Source organism: Carassius auratus, unplaced genomic scaffold (genome assembly GCF_003368295.1).
Source record: "Carassius auratus strain Wakin unplaced genomic scaffold, ASM336829v1 scaf_tig00009882, whole genome shotgun sequence".
Classification (NCBI taxonomy): domain Eukaryota; kingdom Metazoa; phylum Chordata; class Actinopteri; order Cypriniformes; family Cyprinidae; genus Carassius; species Carassius auratus.
In genome coordinates, this window is record NW_020524085.1 from 42,304 (window position 1) to 62,083 (window position 19,780).

General features: G+C 36.3%; 1 pseudogene; it reads left to right on the top strand.

Annotated features, from left to right (window-relative positions):
• Positions 1-10,205: 10,205 nt before the first annotated feature.
• Positions 10,206-19,780, top strand: part of LOC113072686 (oxidation resistance protein 1-like) — a 71,389-nt pseudogene continuing 61,814 nt past the window's right edge.

Consider the following 19,780-nt stretch of genomic DNA (forward strand, 5'->3'; position numbering starts at 1 on the left):
GCTCACAGAAACTATTAGACTAAGCCTTTAATGAGAGCGTTTGAGATCATTAAGCTCAATGTACTTCAGTCAGACATTAATCAGCCAGTTTGTTCTTTATCCACTGGTCACTTTTCATATTTGTGAATGTGTCCAAAATAATAATTCTGTGGTCTTTATTTCTTCATATGTGGTATTTTTCTTTATATGTGATAAAAGATTACCCTATGCTCTGAGTTTTTCTAGTTTAGCAGCTCTCAAGCTTGTAACTGTGTTTGAATCTGTTGTTGAATGTGGTTTTGTTTTTTGGGATAAACTCAGTGTGGTTTTGGAATGTTTTGGGCTCAGGTCACCTTCACATATCTGCTCTTAATATCCTTTCTGTGTCTGGTTACTTTCTCAGGTTTGTCCCAGAAGGAAACCTTTGAGTCAGAGACGAGTGTCCTGCCAACATGTTCAGCACCAAAAGGTCAGAGCCACCCTGGTTTCTTGTCTGTTTTTGTGATCCTTTATGAAAAAGTACAGCAACTTTTAGGCTTTTAAGGGCTTGATAAATCACTTGCACATTAATGGAAATACATTTACTTGAGTTTGTTTTATAATTTGCATTTTTTTCTGAATGTAGGCCTATACATTTTTGTCACAATGTTTGTTTGTTTGTTTGTTTTTTTCAAAACATGTTGTCCTTTAAAGACGTATTATGAGAAATGAAGTCAGTTTTTTGTACTAAAACATACTGTAGGTTTCATTTCTTCATCAGTCTGAAGATATCCTTCATTGAAGCTCATTAACAAAAATGTTTTCAGAGTGTCAAAAAAATATTTTATTTTACAGAATAAGACTGTTGTCATTTTGTGCAGGATATGCATTTAGAAAATAATATAAGTTGAATTTTCATTTCATGACAGCTTTAAATGAGAAAACATTTCCACTTTAGCAGCTCCTAAGTTTTACCTTGTAAATATATTGTACAAGTCACATGACTGTTCACAGGAATTTATTTGGTAAATGCATTTCCATTGTATTTCTTGTTATCTTGTTATTTCCATTCAGTGTTTTTATGCAATATCCCAAAATTTGCATGAACAATATGTGGATGGAAATCCAACTAATGACCCTAATACTGAAATGACAACACTTTCCAACACTATTAAGGGTAACACACATGAACACATGGTTTTGAACCAAGCTGCATACACTATAGAGCCTTTTATAGTTTGGGTTCAGCAGTTTAGTAGCTCATGTTTACATGCACTTGTTAAACTGTAACAGGAAATTAAAATTGAATCCTTCATCACTGGGATTGTTTATTAAATGCATTACAGTCGGAGCAGCTCATTAAAAATGTTGCCCTGCCATCAGTCTTCTGATGAAAAATGAGCCGTAGTTCTCTTTGCGGTCGCAGTAATGCGTGTGCGCTCTGGGAGACAGATAAGGCTTCCTCTAATTAGACTTACCAATGTTTACGTTCCGAAACAAGCTCAGACAGTAAGAGCTAAACCCGTCCGCTGATGCCCCGGGCACAGGACTCATTACGCAGTCGTCACATTGCGGTCAACGGAATCATCTTGACCTCCTGTAGGAAAAAGTGTAACTTAAAATCCAGCAAATATTCAGTTGACCTCGTGTAATAGTAAGAAGGTTCACCCTCCAGGTTTGTTTTGAAGCACATCCCATTATAGTTTAATTTAGTTGTGCATCCTTGTCTGATTCCTTTGCACTGACTGAAGTAGACACCTTAAGCAGGAAGCAGCCTTTTTAAGGATGCAGTCTGTCACGTACAAGGTTTTAATTGCTGTCGGTGAGTTCTGTCACAATAATAAAGCAGTATTGCGTTAGACTCTTGAGCCACAGTGAGTAGGAGGTAGTGATGCTGTGGATGTCTTATTGTCAGGCTTAATGGCATTATAAGAATGGCATTATAGTATCACAGAGAGCTTGCATTTCATTGAGAAATTGAGAATTTTTTTTAAAATCACTTTGAAGATGATTGCTAATTTGACACAAAGATGTCAGCAGGTGACTTGCTCCATCATTTACTTTGCATGTGTGGGAATAACAGAGGCGCATGCAAATTGACTGGTATTCAAAATATTTACATTGTATAAAACAAAAATGTATGATATTATAGACTGTAAAAATATCAGTAGTAATAGGGAACAACTTACTGTATTAATTTGAAGGGATTTTGCATGTTGCATTTTTTCAGGTGTTTTGCATATGTATTTATTTACATTTTGAATTTGAAGTTAACAGAAATGTAATGGCTGTAAAAAAAAAAAAATTACTCAGTAGTATCCTGGCTGGCAGAAAATTACTGGGACATTTTTTTTCTTTTCTTTTTTCTTGTTAATATTTACATTGTGCATGCACATTTTTCCTATTTGTGTTTACATTGCTTTTGCCACCATCTAAAACAAATCTAAATTCCCAAAAATGTAATCTTGAATATCAAGTATAATAATATAATAAATATAATTATTTTTAAAATTCATATATATACACACATAATTTATATTGTTATTATGAAGAGTTTAAACAATTTTTGTTTATTTTTTGTGTTTTATTTTTCACTTTGTATTTATTTATCAGCCTTGACATAAAATTAATTATCAGTTTACTGGTGTCAGCCAGAATTTTAATTTCAGTGCATCCCTAAAGTTTACCATCTTCTTTGATTACATGCTTGTTGCTGATGCCCCTTCTAGACCTGCCACTGTTGACAGAAACAAAATTGATGTAAGACAGATCACAGATGTGACGCTGACAGGAGCAATCAACACCACGCTGTTCCCATGTAATGTGGGCACAAATCAAACTCCCTAACTTTTGTCAAAGAGAACATTGACATCACTGACTCGCACTTGATGAGTTGCTACTTACAAATGCAGAAGACGTTCTTCCCTTTGTAGAGTATAAGTCACAAAGGGATATTCAGTCTTCTTCAAAGGCATACAAGTGCAGAATGACCTACAATGCTGCACAGATTCCCTGATTGACATGGGTAATGATTTGGAATTCTGAGAAGAAATGGTGGAGATTAATGTCCACTGCTGTTTCCTTTCCTGAGGTGGATTTTGATTGGTGTTCTGTAAGGTTTATTGGCATAAAGGGGAGGTGTTTGTGAGTAATTCTGAGTGTGTTTGTCAGATTACAGGAGGTGCGTGTAATCATTGGAAGCTGATTGTGGTTGTGTGCACAGAATTAACACTGGGCAAGTGACAAATGCATGTAAAAATTGAATTTGACAAGTAAGTGAAATAAAGGCCTGTAACTTTATTAGGAATTAGGTGGTTGGATTGAAGTTGAATTGTAAGAACCTAGAGACGTACTGTATAAGAGATGTGTGTGATTCAGTCTTTTTCATCCAGAACTTCCTGAGGTGACACATAATGTGGATTATTCCTTAGCCTACAAAATGAAGAAAAAAAAAGAGAGAAGCAGGCACATTCTGTATTTATTTGATTTGACTGACAGCAGCAACTTTACGTTCACTTTCCTGATGATGAATAATATGCACTGAATCAGAGAGCTCCTAAGAAAGACATGATGGCCAACGATGGATGTTTTTGTGAGCTTTTGTCTTGTTAATCTTTGCAGCCTAACATGAACGTACACCCTTCAGATGCTGATATGTGTGATTGACGACACCACTGGCAGCTGAATGTGCTTGTCTGATCTGTTTTTTGTTTATGATGGGTTTACTTCTGTCCTGTCTGTTCAGTGTGTCTTCTCGTCATTTTAAGGTCCTTGTTGATGCACCGGAGTCATCTATCTGTGTTTTCTAGATTTTCTAGCTGGTTTTTAGATTGCATATGTCTGTATTTGCAACACATTTCTGTATTTGGTTGTGTTGTGAGTATTTGCAGCACGTTTCTGTATTTGGTTGTGTTGTGAGTATTTGCAGCAGGTTTCTGTATTTGGTTGTGTTGTGAGTATTTGCAGAGCGTTTCTGTATTTGGTTGTGTTGTGAGTATTTGCAGAGCGTTTATGTATTTGGTTGTGTTGTGAGTATTTGCAGCACGTTTCTGTATTTGGTTGTGTTGAAATAAAGTGGCAGGAAGGCCTGCATCCTCACATTAACACTTTATATGAGACGATTCAATGCCATAGTATTTCTTACTTGCTTTAAAGGTTGTTTGTTGTGTTTTTATTTACTCACCATCATGTTGTTCCTTTGCTGTTTCATTTCATTCTGTGGAAGCACCTTCTTCCAAGGGTGAGTAAATAATGACAAAACATTTCTTTTTGAGTGGACTTTTCCTTCAGATAATCAGAAAGAGATGTAGAAATAGAATCATGGTTGCTTGAATACATCAATCTTATGAGTATTTTTTCAGCAGACATAGAAGGCCATTTTAAAATGTCTCTTCAGAGCTTGTGTCAGCAGTTTTCTTTTTTCCTCTTATACATACAGTATCAAATCATGTCAGATTTTACACTAGATGCTTGATTCTAAGTCTTTAAATGACCTAACCCAGCCACAGGCCTGAACTCCCTCTGCATTTCACTGCCACACAAACATTTGCTGACGAGGAATAAATGCACTGATGGAATGTTGCCTCACATCTGAGCGAACCACAGATCCTCCACTGCACATTCATTTGAATAAGTGACATGCTTTGTGTTTTGTGGCTCTAAGATGCAGATGTTTGTCTGAAGAACAGACATACAAATAAAATAATAATAATAAAATGAGATTAAAGCCTATGAGTAAAAACGAGTACAAAAAATTTAAATTTTGCCATAAGTACCTTAGAAGGTAATCTTTAAACGAACTTCACATCGTGAGCACACCTTTGATGCTTGGCAACACACACACACATATATATATATATATATATATATATATATATTCCTTAATGTCAGTGCTTCTTCCAACCTAGTCTAGGTAAATTCAAGGCCTTTCAAATGCATAAAGACTAGATTTAGGAAGCATACAGTTACAAGCTGAAAATAGACAAATACAGTCCATTTATTTTCTACAATCTTTTTTACTCGTAGAATTAAACTGGATGGTTTTTGTTGTTGTTGTTGTTGTTGTTGTTAGCAGTTGAGCCATTTGCACTTAATTATGAATACCCTTTTCATGTATGAATTGAGGAATGGTGCTTTGCTGCGCTAACACATAGGCTGCAGATTTAATGTGAAATTCAACATAGTTTTTAATTGCCCCCTCAATTAGGAACAGCATCTTTGCAAATTGGATTTCATTCTGACAGAAATATGAGTCTGTTTTGCAGTTCAGTTTCAATGTGTGCTTTTTGGACTGCAGTGAAAGTTTTCAGTTTTAAAAGTTTAAGTACATTTTTAATATAGTTAACTTTTTTTATTATTATTTAAACTACTCAAGAAAGGTGTAATCATCATGATATGGCTTCTTTAGTAACTCAGATTGTCATGTCTTTTTCATGCATTATTTTCTGGCATCAGACTGAGAAGCTTCACGTATCCATAGCACATCAGTGTCACATCATGAACAAACCGTCCTTATGAACCCCACAACGTCCTCCAGCTGCACTGAAGCAACTCTTAATGATTCCTGACAGAGCCAACTCCTGTGACAATAAATCATTTATATTTGTTGTTTTCTTTAGACACTCTCGCCGCTGGTTCTACACAGCTTAATGCAACCTCAGTGATGATCCATCAGACTAATTGTTTGAAGAAGGCAATGACTGAATAAAAGCAATAAAAGGATGATAATTGGTAAAAAAAATAAAAAAATAAAAAATAAAAATAAAAAAAAAGATCCATTAACTTGATTTATTTATTTGGTTATTTATTTATTACCAATATATTTTTTTTTACTTCATGCATCAAATGCTGTTTACTAATTACAAATCGTAATGAACCAGAATTTTTTTATTTGTAAATACATTTCACGTTACCATTAACTTTAACATTTATTTAAATCCAATTTAAATTAGAATTCTCCCATTGATCGTTCAAGCAAATAAATGTATTTAGTCTCATTTCACAAAACATCAAATATAAACATAGAAAATATAAACCCTGTAAGCTTACTTAAATTGAACTGAAATTGAAACCTTTTGCATCTGCGTTTGTCGGAGATTTGTGTTTTCTGTCATCAGAAAGTCTCAATTATAGATAGAACTTATCACCTGCACTGAATGCTCCCACTGCACTCTAAATGCACTATAATGAGTTTTACTCATCCTTCAAAGTCACTGATAATATTGATCAGAAACAGTGGTGGTTTAATAATGGTCCACAAACAGTCCGCTGCTTTTACATTTATGTTTGACTCTAATGACTCCTAGATTAGGGGAGAATGAAATGCCAGGAGATGAGCTGAAAATCGAACTGCTTCATCTCTAAACTCAGCAGCACTTCTTCAGGGACACGGCTGGTAGTTAATTGTCTCTTATGTAATACTCGAGATCACGTGTTCGATGGCATTTAGATGTGTGAATACAAGGTGAATGTTCAATGCATGCTATAGATTTGACATAAGTGGATCATATTATTATTTTAATAAAAAAAAGACCTTGAAGTCCTATGAAATTAAGAAAAAATAGCTATTTACGCAGCTGAATGAGCACATGACCGTATTATTGTATGGACCCATTTTCTCTCCATGTCATTTTAAAACTTGTATTTCTTTCTTCTGTGAAACATAAAAGAAGATATTTTGAGAAATGTTAAACATATATATATAAAAGGATTATATATATATATATATATATATATATATATATATATATATATATATATATATATATATATATATATATATATATATATATATATATTATACATACACACACACACACACACACAGTGTTGTTTGGTTCTCAGTGTTCTTCAAAATATCTAATTGTGTGTTCCACAGAAGAAAGAAAGTCATACAGGTTTGGAACAAAATGGGAGTGAGCAAATGATGACACAATTTTCGTTTTTGACTGGACTATCCATTTAAAGGTTAAGTCCATAAGAGAACAAAAAAGGAGACATCAGCATCCAAACACAAAAACTGTGAGCACTGCTTGCATAAGCGTTATATAAGTAAAGACTGATGCAGAAAACCATTAGAGATGATAAGAAGAATGATTCACACTGACTGATATAATTACATCGATTATTCCACAGTCTTTGCCACTCAAGGTAGATGGCTGTGAATCCCGTGAAGCTTGATAAATGCTGTTCTGTTTCACCTTCAGCTCAGTAAGGCGTGCAGGCCTCGAGGCGGCCCGAGGAAGCAGTGAACCCAGAATAGGTGGGAGATGGCGGAGCTGTCCTGGCTTCCTGGTGGTTCACTGGAGCTCTCAGTGGCTGCTGTGGCGAATGAGAAGTGACATGAGACAACCACAGGCACTGCTGGGCCATGCCGATGTGACAGAGCTCATTACAGAGCCTCGATGAGACTTCCTCTCCAGCTGCGGCATACATTTTTAGTCTATAAGGCCAAGCAAACTGCTGTGTGCAGTCTGTTTAGAGATTTTTCACGTTGTAGTGTGTCAAGTGGAACTGTGAAAGAAACAGTTGTTATCAGACAGGTCCATGGTGCGGAGAAGCTTGGCCAGCTGCTGAATAAGTCCAGTTCACTAGTGCTCTTGCAGGGCATAGATGGATGGGAGGATTGTTGACGGCGCCCTTCCAGAGCCGACCAAGCCAGGCTGAGATCTTCTACAGCCTTGGTTAGAACGCGGATCAGCTCTCTGTCCACATTGATCAAACCAGGCTTCAGTATCAGAATAATCAGGAGTTCCACCATTGCATGATTAACGCCACGGGAGAGTAGTTATGTCCTGCTCCTGTGTTGATTTCATCAATGTCATGATCTTGACATTAGTCCCCTGTGAATTGTTGATGTTTTTTTTTTTTTTTTTTGCTTCACTCTGGTGGGGTTTATTTTTGGCTCCAGACCACTGACAGCATCCTGCCATAAATATAAGCCGGCATTATTTGTATTCTGCACCACAGTTGGTAAGCCATCTCAGAGCAGGTCTATTTTTCAAACCCAGCCTAGAAATATCATCCTGTGCCACCCGCTGCAAACAGGAAAGAATAAAGATGTGCCCGAATGGCCCATTTATTATTCAGATCTATCTGAAGACCTTTATATACATGTAGGCCACTTTCCATGAAAATGGCACACTTTCATGCCCCATTACTTACTTTTAGGTATGCATTGAAATTTTGGTCGCTGAAAATAATTGGCCAAAAATGGCATTTATGATTTTTGGCCGAAAGCGAAAGATGGCCCAGCTGTTCCGCTCAGTATTCCCAAAGACTATAGATATTCCACTCATGTACCACTCAAGTCTGATCAAATAGACTGTAATAATTACACAGTCTCGTTTTTCATTCTGATAGGTTTTTAGCGCTAGTGTATGTTTTAAAAAGCTCTAACTCTAAATTGTTGGTGGTTTTATGCTGTCAGGGGTATTTGTGAGCACCTGAAATGATTTGTTTTGTGTGTTTTTGGGATCTGGGTCATCATTAGCCCCAGGGATTTCACCATCAACATCAACAATGTGTGTATTTAGCTGTGCCATTTATGTGTGTACATGTGCTTTTCTCTTTCACAACCCACATGTACAGTGGAAATCAAAATTAGAGAACAACCTTCAATTTCCTAAATTTCAAGGTCACTGCTTAGTCATATTTGAATCTAACAAGAGTAGAGGGGCAGTTTTTTAAGCATATTTCATACATTGACCGTATTCTGAAGCATATTATTAAAAACTTAAATGAGATCTTTGAAAAAGAGATTAGCACCTGGTTCTAATTTCCTTAATTATATGACAAACCTAATTTAACTGGCAGCATTCCTCCAATTTTCACTGAGATTGAGAGATGGTGGGCTACTCTAAGGTGACTGAATCCCTTTAACAGGAGGTTGTCCAGATGAAAGCTAGAGAGATGACCCTTTCAGCCATTGCAAGAGAAGTTGATCATTCTAAATCTGTGATTTCTAAAATATTGCAGCTTTACAATTGCAATAATTTAAGTCCCCCCAAAAGGTTGGTAATCCACATAAGACAAATGCACAATAGATAATGCGAAGACTCTCAATGGGGAATCGGTTCAACACTGCAGCTGGAATTGCGTAACAGTTCAGTGCTGAGCAGGGTATGGATCTGTCTCGGCATGTTTCAGAGAACTCTGACTGAAGGCGCACTCTGCAGTGATCAAGACACCAGCAGAGAGAATCAGAAGGTTAGACTAACCTTTGCTGAGGAGCATGTTGTCTGTGGAGAGAGGAGAACTGGTCCAAAGTTCACTTTAGCAAGTTTAATTTTATTGAGTCTGATGGGAAACATTGGTGAATGAAGAAGTGTTTGGGAGACATTTTCTGCAGCAGGAGTTGGGCCTCTTATACACCTACACGGTTGTAAACTGAATGTACAGTATGGCTTGTATTAGTAACTGGATAAACAGTGCACAGAAAAGATCACTTCTCATTTAGGATGTGGTCAATTGCCTTAGTCTCAGCCTCAGATATCACACCCACAGACCCTCGACTGTATTTCTGATATCATAAGACACACAAAATGTGAAAAGTTTGATTGAAAATGTATTGAATTCAAAAATAATTTCAGTAGATCATGTTGAGAGTATGTTGCATTTTTTTATCGTATGCCTGGAAACAAAGTTGTCCTGATGCCAAGCGCACTCATGGAAAAGGGGGTTTGTCATTGTGTTTATATTGTGTTTATATCATATCATAGCATATCAGGATCAACTAAACGCTGGACCTCCAAAAGTATGTGAACTTAACAGCATAGACTCTACACCATTGTTGCAGTAAACTTGCTCTACATTCTTGAATGTACATTTTTGCCAGTGTTGGCAGCTCACTAGATTTTGGAACAAAGCAGTTTCAGAGATCAAACAGTGACAGGAACATGCAACAGTTATATGCTGTAAATTAAAAACTTGACCTTACTGAAGAAGAGCATGTTATTGTTATTGTTGGTCCTCTTTGGCTTGGTAATTTTTCACTTGTTTATTCTCGGTAGCCTCTTACTCCTGTTTGTTTAGCCTGGCTTCACAGTGCCAGACAAGCAGTTTCAAATCCTCTTGCATGGCTCAAGCTTTACTCTGGTACTTGCTCTTCCTGCATCATCAGTCGTTTGGGTATATTCGTTAAATACATTACCCCGGTGTCCCACTCTTTTTTAAGGCTGGTCACATGATCTTGGTTCTGCCTTAGCTTAACTTCAGCAGCGTGTCAGTCTGCTGATCAGCTCTGGAAGTGCACCATCAATGGAGCCCATACTGCACACACCACGGTACGTACAAAAACTCAGCTTCTCATGCTCAAGTTTTCTTGGCCTTGCTGGAGAGTGAGACACAGTGAAAGCTGCACAACAACAGCCAAATTTGTATCAGATTCTACAAACAACTAATATTGGAAAAGCTGTTTCCGGAGGCAAATGAGTTTCATTCATGAGGAACTTTGATTATCAAAATAGGTTAAGAACAGTGTTTTTCCTGAGTGTTTAAGTCATCGTGAATTAGCTCTCTTTCTCTTTCTCTGGAAATCATCCTTAAATTGGGAATTTGCCTTGAGATGCGTTCAATCAATAGCAGGAATATAACAGCTCTTAGACTAAAAGGCAGATTTGCTGATAGTTAGAAAGATGTCCGTGACATGCAGACGGAGTGAAGAGATTTGAAAGAATTCTCTCTTTGGAGAAATATCAAGAAATCAATCATGTCTGTCCGGGATGTACCTGCTTGTTCTTCAAAATACAGACCTTACTGAACATCCATGTGCCAAGAATAGTTTTTGTTTAATCTTTCATACTCAAATCTCCTTATTCAGTCAGATAGAATTTATTAGGTTTTTAGACTATTTTTTTAAATGCATCTTAATATATTAATAGTTCTTTCTTCTGAAGTGAAATCACAAAAAAAATTATTTAGTTGCTTGATTAATTCAATCTCAATTCAATTGGGTTTAATCTTATTAAAATTTGGAAAATGGAAGTTGGCTTAAACCATTTATTTTGGGACTACATGAAGAATTTTTGTTGCTAACTGAAACTGGGCAGTGTAGTTCCCAGCATGCTTTACTTGGCAAGAGTAAAGGTTAAAGTTTCACGATACCATTCAAAAGTTTGGGGTTGGTAAGATTTCTCATTAATCTCTCATGCTCACCAAGTCTTAATTTATTTGATGAAAATACAGTAAAAACAGCAATATTGTGAAGTATGATTTCAATTTAAAATACATCTTTTCCATTTTTATATATTTTTTCAATGTAATTTATTCCTGACATGGCAACGCTGAATTATCAGCATTAATGCTCCAGTCTTCAGTGTCACATGATGTTTTAATTATCAATGTTTTAGTGGTCCACATTGTTTTTGTGGAAACTGTGATACAAGTTCAACAGAACAGTATTTATTTAAAATAAATATAAATTGTAATATTCTAAAAATCAATTTAAAGCAACCTTGTACATTTGGGTTTTATGTTACATGTTCTGTTGTTTAATAAATGTTTATTTGCATTATTTTAGTGTCATGGGTGTTACCATGATTGTGTTTTGTGTTTGCGTGAATGACACTGTATAACATCTGTATATTAGTATATATATATATATATATATATATATATATATCTGCTTTGGGAATAGCTACTTGATGAACTTTTATTCATCATGTGGCAGATTTAGGTGCAATGTGCAGTGTTCAATTTGCTGGTTTATGTAAAAATGTATGTTGACATCCTGGAAGATGCTCTGAGGATAGGTTAAAGTGAAGCATGGCATTTATATGATATGTTTGCAAGCTGACAGTTATTAGGTTGTGTTTCCAGGCTCTGGGTTTGTTTGAAGTGAAGTGAGCACTCCAGGACACACTCTAAGCCGAGCGGTGGCCACGATAATCCTACTTGATCAGAAAAAGTGGATTTACAGAGTTTAAACTGCAGTGTCCCCGTTAGCCCTGCAGATGAAAGCCAACCCCAGCTTTTATCTTTCAATTCATTCATCCATCCATCCGTTTATCCCTGCATCTTTCCCTTTCAGTGCATCTAAAGCTCATCAGAACTATTTAGCCTCTGGCCTAGGCTAAATTTTCCATGATATATTTGGTTTCAAACACACCCTGTTACATCATGTAGTTCATAGCATGCACCACTGTTAACAATTGGCATATATAGTGACAATGGCAAATAAGATATGTTTGAAGTAATCTATAGACTTACCTGTAATACAAACCGGTCCTGATAAGTGACATACTTAGTGGTTTAAGTTGTCTGATCCATGAATGCATGTTTTACATTTCACTTGCGTTAATATGAGCATATGAAAATGGTGCAGAAACATCCATAATAAGCGTTAGGATCAAAACAAAATGCTAAAGTGGTAATTTGGAAATATATCGCTAGATGAAATGGCTCTCTGAGTAACACCCAATGCATACTGCAAGTGAGCGACGTGACAAAACTAGAACACTCCCATTATAATCAACAAGGCGTAGACATGGTGTTAATAAGAGATTTATTGTGCAGTGTAGATGGGTTTGCTGATTATAATGGAAGCATTTGTAGGAGAACTGCAGGGATCAAACAGATTCATATGATTCATTCTGCTGTCATTTTTAGCTAATTCAAAGACATTATTGCACTTGTTTTATATATATATATATATATATATATATATATATATATATATATATATATATATATATATACTAATATATATACTAACTGTTCTGTCTTTGGCTGCACAGAACACTATTTAGAGCAGGGGTGTCAAACTCAATTCCTGGAGGGCTGGTGCCCTGCAGAGTTTTGTTCCAATCCTGCTTCAACACACATACCATGTAGCGATCAAATAAGCATGTTATTATACACACATTTTTCACTTCACATATTCCGGGGACACCAGATACTTATAATACATATTGTAAAAAGGGACATAATATGTCTCCTTTAACTCCAATAATCTGAGTGCATGTTATTGTGTATTTATATGCCTGGTTGTTTATGTGTGTGTGCATGAGTTCTGAAGACAAGGTCAAGAGTGTAACAGCTGCTGCCACCCAGTCTACTGCACAGGAAGCAGCATGTTTCATAAAGGTGCAGCGCCACTGTGCCAGAGTACTGCATTACAGCATGCATAAACAGCGAGAAATTGTTTCCTTTAAGTCGGCATGAAAAAAAAGTAACAATTGTCTTTTTTTTCTCTACTGTAACGTCTATCCGAGTGAAACAGCATTTGAAATGAGAGGGCCTTGATTTCAAAATTATTTCGTCCTTTAGGAATTTATTGGATCGTTGGAAGTTGGGCCGTTGCTAACAAAATGGAAGCAGATCTGAATTCCAGTTTGCATTTATTTGTGGGGGGATTTCTCTCCCCTGGTTCAGCAGCGACACCCATGAAGAAATGTTTTATTTACGTTGAGGACGATCAACGGCACAAAACATACATAAAAGTGCTCGAGAGAGAGAGAGAAAGAGTGCCTGAATGACTGAGTGCGTCCTCCACCAGGTCCAAAAAAACAGTTTGCAATGTCCTAAGAGTACTGTTGTGGTGATTTCCTTTCAATTTTATGGGCACTTTTCAATGCATTGATTTCTATAAAGTGGAGCATCAGCTTCAGTTTTTCCCCCTGTTGTTTATCCCAAAGTTTACCCCTCACGTCACTAGCGCCATAGCTTATGACTGGAAGAGAAGATGAGTCATTTTGAGGCGAAGGGGAGGTTAACGTTTTTGATTAAAGATTACAATGACACATTAATTGAAATGAAAATAAAACTGAAGTGCACAGATAAAGAATTTATAATAAACAAAGTTTTCCATAAAATAAATGTAAAAAAAAAATAGATTTCATGGTTACTTAAAAAATGTGTGTGCAGTGTGATTAGGCTCAGTGTTGGTCAAATCTAACATCTTTAGCATTCGGTTTGCAGTTCACTTAAGGATTGCTTTCTCTCTGGAGAGAACCTCTCAAAACTCAGCTGCCATTGTAATTTTCACATGCTTGCATATGTGTTTATGTAATGGGATGGGATCTGATTATTAGTGTGAAACAAAACCAAGGAAGTTGCTCTTTTATATGTCTTGTCAGCCTCTTGGTATATATATATATATATATATATATATATATATATATATATATATATATATATATATATATATATATATATATAAGAGTTACATTTTTTGTGATCAGATGTTTTTTTTGTGTGTGTATAGATTCAAGGCTCATTGTATCTTTTTATTTAAGGAATTTGTAATTGAAAGTGCAAATGTTTGGTGGCATCTCTGTCAGACCAACAGCACAACATGCAAGACATGCAATGACAAAAGACAACACAAAGCAAGACAAAAAGTGCACTTTAGTTTGATTTCAGTTGGACAAAACCAATAATTCATCTTTTTAAAATGTCATTTAAAAGTTTTAAATTAATCTGAAATTGCACCAGTGCAAAGTTGGACTAACAGACATATAGATGATTGTAGCTTGACTTTGTACAGCATTTTATTATTAGTCCAGTAACCTTGTATGTTCCTGTATGTACAGGATCATAACCTTGACAGAAAGCCCAAGTGTTGTGGTTCATACTGCTACTGTATTTACTGCCATAATCTCTGACCCGTGCAAGCCTGGATAGACACCCGCATTAAATCAGATATAAAGCCAGAGATGTTGTATTCGTTTGTAAAGCAGAACTATTCTTGGCTATGTAATCCTCGCTCTGTGCTGCTCTCCCAGCCACACAGTAGTTTCTTCTAGATTGATCTTGCACATTGACTCATAATATATAAACCTCTTACTGCTTTGACCGGTCAGCCATGTGGTCGTGTGTTTACAAGTGGCTTAAAACAGTAAGGACTAGGCTGTTACATTACTGGCAAAGCCCCTTTGAGCTGCTGTCTTGATTGTTCTATGGGACACAAACCAAAACATGGTGCATTTCTTCTGGCATTATTTAACAAAACTGCATTATTGTGTTTCAGCTGTTAGTTTCAGAATTCTTGTTGAAGTAGGTGTTTTTGGTTGGCTTAAAAAAGTGAAATGGACTTTGAATAATGTATAAAGGCAGTGTTTTGAGCATCACTGTACACAGTGAAATCTAGAAGACTACCTCTTGATAATGACCCCATCTTGAATTCCTCCACCATCTGCTGTGTCCAGATGGAGGGAGAACGTGAAGACAGTTATGGTGAATGACTCAGTCATTCTCTGAGAATGAATGGATGGATATTGTGGATGGATGGATGGATTGGTGGAAGGATATCATGGATGGATGATATTGTGGTTGGATGGATGTTGTTGATGGATGGATGGATGGATAGATATTATGGGTGGTAGATGGTAGATTGTAGAAGGATAAATGATGGATAGATATTGTAGATGGATGAATGAGGGATAGATATTGTAAAAGGATGGGTGGATGGATAGATATTGTGAATAGATTAATTAATCACGGATAGATATTGTAGATGGATGGATGGATGGATGGATGTTGGATAAATATTGTAGATGGATGAATGATTGATCAATGTTTTAGGTGGATGCATAGATGAATGGACGGATAGATAGATATAATCGATGGATGAATGATGATCTATCATTGTAGATGGATGAGTGGGTGGATGAATAAATATTTTAGATGGGTGGGTGTAGGGATGGATAGATTTTGTTGATCAATGGATGATATTGTAGATGGATACATGGATGGTTGGCTAGATGGATGGATGGATGGATGGATAGATGGATAGATGGATGGATGGATGGATGGATGGATAGACAAATTCATAACACTGAGCGAACAAATGTATTGCACACAAGTTATTGCATGGACAGTATTACACTTACATACAGTAAAGGATTGAATTACACACAATATAGGAACAGAAGAGTTGAAAACCTAAAGAAGAGTTAAGGATCGTGAACTTGCTGTCAGGAGTTTGGTCTGTGACTCCTCTGGTCGAGTTGGTCAGACTGCAGACAGGAGCTGGAAATAAAAGACTGATTCAGAAAGTCATTTATTCTACCTGAGCGCTGCTCACTCCCTCTCATTCACTGGCCTGTTATTTCTGATAATCATAAGCTTTCAAAGCAGAACAATGTTCATCATTCCTTCTCTCCACAACAACAAAACACGATTGCAATTGTCATAAAACATGACGCGTTCAAATTGGAGCATTTTAAAAAAAAATTATACAATGGGCCGCACTACCACTGAAAGTCCAGAACCATCAAATGATCAAATGAAGCTCCCACAGTTCATTTGTCTCCTCATCGAAATAAAAACTCAGGCTTTTTCTTAGGACTGACAGCTGTTCTTGGACAGTGTTGTAGAGATCAGCACTATTATGCTCAGGTTGATGAAGACTATTCTCTTTAGGACTGGAATGGAGATGTGCATCCTTAGAATGAGCGGACAAACAGCAAATCATTGTGTCAATTTAGTTGTGATCCTCAAACTCACTGTGGCTATGTACAGTACATAATTCAACCACAATATTCCTATAGTACTATTTTTGCCATTTTTACATAATTTCCATTATTGAAGAAATCATGTTGTATCTTATATTGAATAAATTATTCTATATACATAATATCCAGATAATCTACTACATTAATGTGTTATAGGTGCAGTGCTAGTCAGTCAAACATCTATTTGTCTGTCTGTATCAATCTATCTAAATCTTTTTTTATTATTATTGTTTTAAACATTGAATATTAATCGAAAAGTACCCTTAAAGATAATTTAAGTTATATTTTCTCAAAACATTCTTTATTGTCTCGCACTATTTTACTGGACAGCATTTTACTGGACAAAAATAATAATTGAGGGTAATCATTTTTGCACTGTGACATTTCCAGTATGATGAATGAACAGAAAGATTTATTGGCTTGGATATGACCTTCCCGAGTCATTTGATAGATTTTCCTTAAAAAAATAAAATAAATAAATAAATAAATTACAATTAGAGGAATTGTTCTTGCCAGCCTAAACTTTTTCTTCCAAAATTGGACATATTTAAAAAAAATATATATATATAGACTTAAAAATGTATTGGATCAATTTTAGATTCACAATGACTTTAAAGGTGAAGTCAATTAATTTACATTTATCCATTTAGCTGACGCTTTTATCCAAAGCGACTTACAATTGCTATATATATGTCAGAGGTCGCTCACAGTGGATTCGAAACCGGGTCTCTCACACCAAAGGCATGTGTCTTATCCACTTCGCTAACACCACCCCTATAATATATTAATTGCAGAGTTTTTAAAATAATCACAGACAAAATGCTTTAAGACATAATTCTTAAAACGCATATTCTTATTTTTTAAGGCCTATAATATAAACAATTGTAAACTGATTGTGGCTCCTGTTCTGAAACTAATTCATATGAGGCAGTCATCTACAGCACTTTCCTCTGTGGTACTGTGTGCTTGGATAGTTTTATCCGGGCTTACTTTCAGGAAGCAAACAGATGTCCCACCTGAGCCCAACCATGAGGTGAATTTCAGATGAACTTGTGGATTACGACTCAGACGTCGGTCTTTTGTGCACTTTTGAAGGAATGAACTATTGAACTGAATTTTAATGCTGCTTCTGCTTAGCTGTGCCATCGTGACTGAGATAAATCCATGATAAATATGATTATTTAGGTTTTAACTCTGTTTTTGGTATTTCTCTTTTATTCAAGTACCAACTAGTACAGTTTCCCCTTTCCATCTCTCATCGCGATCGCTCAAAGCCCAGATTGTGCACAGTCATGCCAGCATGATACCCGCTGACTGCTGATGGGATATAGGGGTGAGGTTTTCACGCCAGCTGCCCTGTGCCAGCGCAAACTGACTGGTGGATGGGAGGTGTTGGAGTGGAACGTGTGAAAATCCACGGGTCGACCTAGAAAAAAGCACCAGGAGCCCAGGCCACCATCTGAACCAAGAGTCGCCCATATGAGACATTAAACTCATGTTGCCTGTCTCTCATACATAGCTCATAGCTTTTTTTCATAAACACGTCCACTCCTGTGACCCCGTCCCGCAGTGCCAATGATCTGAGTCTGCAGATGTGCCCTGTTTCTGTCCATTGGTCCCTGCCAGCAGCAGCAGATGTCTTGTGTAGAACTGGCCTCTGCGCAGTGAGATGACCCCTACAGCACATACAGCACAAAGTTTGCTTTTGAAGACCACAAATGAAAAGCTTTTTAATCAAATCCAAAAAACAAATCATAATAACATGTGATGAGCATTACATACGCATTTACAGTAATGCATCTTTAATGTAGTTCTGTAGCTTTAAAAAGCAGAAATATGACATTCACATTTTTGCTCAATTACTTTTTATTCATATTAATTGACTGAGATGAAAGTAGTTGTTTTTCTTTACTGGCATAATTTTGGCATTTAGAATTTTTTCTATATATACTCCCATTCAAAAAGTTTGGGGTCAGTGAAAAATTAAAAAGTCTCTTATTCTCACCAAGGATGCATTTATTTGACCAAAATGCAGTTAAAACAGTGATATTGTGAAATATTATTACAATTTAAAATAGCTGATTTCTAAATGAATATATTTTGTCATTTATACCTGCATTTATCAGCATCATTACTTCAGTTTTCAGTGTTACATAATACTTCAGAAATCATTCAAATATGTTGATTTGCTTCTCAAGAAACATTTAGCATTATTATTATTATGATCAGTGTTGAAAACAGTCATGCTGCTTAATATTTTTGTGAAAACTGCTGCATTTGTTTTCTTCCTGGAATAGTAATAGAAAGAAAATTTTAGATTAGAAAGTTCAAAGGAACACCATTTATTTGAAACAGAAATCTTTTTTAACATTATACATTTCAGTGGGAAAATAATTTTAGAGCAAAAGATCATTTAAATTTGAAATACATGATCAAATATTTTTAGTCACATATTAACATAACATTTTTGCTTTTCAGTTTTTTACCAAAAGTGCACAAATTCGAAAATGTTTATCCACATCTTGATAGCTATTTTTTGTTCGATTTTTGTAAAAAAAATGTTACAAATTTTAAGTTAAAAATGAAATCTCAACTAATTGAGTGGCACATCAGTTCTGAGGTGAGAGTTGTTCTGCTGACCTCCATTAAAACAAATGAGTCTGATCTTAATCTGCTGTGGCTCGACCCCTTACAGCATCTCAGTGCTCACACTTCATCACAACAGCTCACACAAGTGAACCTATCCTATCCTTTCCTCTCATTCTCTCTCCTCTGTGTTATAATTCAGTTCAGTTTCCTGCTGAAATCATCAATGTTCTCCTCCAATCATTTGCCCTCGGCTGTCCATCTCCACCAATGACAGAGCAGGACAGCAGGAATGTGGCTAGCAACTGGAGAGTTATTGAGAGAATGCGGTTAACTCAAGGCCTCAGGAACACTGTGTGTGTGTGTGTGTGTGTATGTGTGTGTGAGAGACTAAGAGATGCACGCTGATTCAGCGAGGGAGAAATCTGCCTAAGAGTCACATTTAGCACAGTAATGAAACAGACGTATTCCTCTGGGTTCTTCATTACTCCTCCAGGTTATCAGCTCTTGTCTGCTGGCTGCGTTTCAGTAATATTGATGTATGTTGTGAAATGAATAGCAGTTCCTCTGCTAGATGTTGTCTTACCAAGGTGCTCTGATAACAGCTCTACTGTCCCGCTCCGGCTGCACAAGCTGGTAAACGCCATACAAATCGTTAAATACCAGTGAGAATTATAATGTTTTTTGTGTTTGCTGTGTGCATTTATTTTATGTTTTATAGATGATTCAGTTAGAAACACAAAGGCAGAGTCAAGAGAAATGTACCTGCAAAGTAATGTTTG